The following is a 2190-nucleotide window of genomic DNA, read 5'->3' as shown; positions in this document are numbered from 1 at the left end:
ATTCTTTTGGGGGCTGAAAAAAATAGGTTCTTAACAGTCATTTTCTGTAAGAGGTCTATAGACATATATCTTGCCCAAACATCTCTAAATAACCAGCTCCCTAGCCCACCTAGGTGGCAGGAACCTGTTACCTCAGCTACTCAGGAGGCTGAGGTGGGAGGATTTCTTGAGCCCCGGAATTTACATGCAGCCTGGGCAACATAGTGAGACCTTTCTCTAAAATAAATGAAATAAATAACTAGGTCCCAACTCAATATATAAATGAAGCAACAGAGTTGCAACATGCACAGTATAGACATGAATTGTATGCTATAGTTGTAAAAGAAACAAGGGATTTTGGTAAGAATGTGGAGGAATTGGAACACTTATACTTTATTGGTATCAATGTTTACATATTAATGATGTAGCTGCTATAGAGAATAGTTTGGCAGTTACTCAAAAAGTTAAACATAAGGTTACCATATGACCCAGCAAGTATACTCCTAGGCATAACAAAATAATTTAAAATGGACATTCAGCTGGGCATGGCGGTTCACACCTGTAATTCCAGCACCTTGGGAGACTGAGGCAGGCAAATCACTTGAGGTCAGGAGTTCAAGACAAGCCTGACCAATATGGTGAAATTCAGTCTCTGCCAAAAATACAAGTATTAGCCAGGCACTTTGGCGCCTATAACCCCAGCTACTCCAGAGGCTCATGTGGGAAGATCGCTTGAACCCAGGAGGTGGTGGTTGCAATGAGCCAAGATCACACCACTGCACTCCAGCCTGGGAGACAGAGCAAGACTTGATCTCAAAAATAAAAATAAAAATAAATAAACACAGACAGTCAAATAATTACTCATACACAAATGTTGATAACAGCACTGCTCACTATAGCCAAAAAATGAAAACAACCCAAATGCCTATCAATTGCTGAATGGATAAACAAAATGTAGTATATTCAGCCATAAAAAGAAGTACTGGTACATGCTATAATGTAGATAAACCTTGAAAACATTATGCTAAGTGAAAGAAGCCAGACATAAAAGGTCACATATTATATCATTTATATTAAACATCCAGAATTGATAAATCCATAGAGACAGAAATCAGATTGGTAGTTGCCAGGAGCTAGAGGGAAGGAGGAATGTGGGATGACTATTTAATGGCTATAAGGTTTCCTGTTGGGGTAAGAAGAATTTTCCAGAACTAGACGTTGGAGATGGTTGCACAACACTGTGGATATAAATGCCAAGAACTTAACACTTTAATATGATTAATAGTTATTTTTATTTTATGTGAATTTTACCTCAATAAAAAGAGAATAGGCTGGGTGCAGTGGCTCATGCCAGTAGTCTCCATGCTTTGGGAGGCCAAGGCAGAAGGATTGCTTGAGATTAGGAGTTTAAGACCAGCCTGAGCAACAGAGAGGGACCCTGTCTTGTCTTCATTGTTGTTGTTTTTGATACAGCCTCACTTTGTCGCCCAGGCTAGAGTGTAGTGCTGGAATCTCGGCTTGCTACAACCTCAGCCTCCTGGGTTCAAGCGATTCTTTGCCTCAGCCTCCCGAGTAATTGAAATTACAAGCGCTCGCCACCACACCCAGCTAATTTTTTTGCATTTTTAGTAGGGATGGGGTTTCACCATCTTGGCCAGGCTTGTACTCCCAACCTCATGATCCACTCATCTTGGCCTCCCAAAGTACTGGGATTATAGGCATGAGCCACCGCGCCTGGCCATATATTCCATGTATATATATGTGGCAGTCACGATAATAGACACTGGGAAAACAAACAATGGAGTGCAAAAACCAGTCATGGCCCCTTCCCTCTTGGAATTTACAAACCTTGTTGGAAGAGGCAGGCATTGATCAAAGGACTATATAAATAGGGCCAGGCACAGTGGCTCATGCCTGTAATCCCAACACATTGGAGGTCAAGGTGGGTGGATCACCTGAGGTCAGGAGTTCGAGACCAGCCTAACCAATATGGCAAAACTCTGTCTCCACTAAAAATATTAAAAAATTAGCTGGGTGGCGGGGCATGGTGGCTCACACCTGTAATCCCAGCACTTTGGAATGCCAAGGTGGGTGGATCACCTGAGGTCAGGGGTTTGAAACCACCCTGACCAACAAGTTGAAACCCTGTCTTTAAAAAAAAAATTAGCCAGGCATGGTGACACATGTCTGTAGTTCCAGCTATTCAGGAAG

The sequence above is a fragment of the Cebus imitator genome, unplaced genomic scaffold (assembly GCF_001604975.1).
Source record: "Cebus imitator isolate Cc_AM_T3 unplaced genomic scaffold, Cebus_imitator-1.0 Scaffold18, whole genome shotgun sequence".
In the NCBI taxonomy this organism is placed as follows: Eukaryota; Metazoa; Chordata; class Mammalia; order Primates; family Cebidae; genus Cebus; species Cebus imitator.
This window is presented reverse-complemented; position numbering follows the sequence as displayed.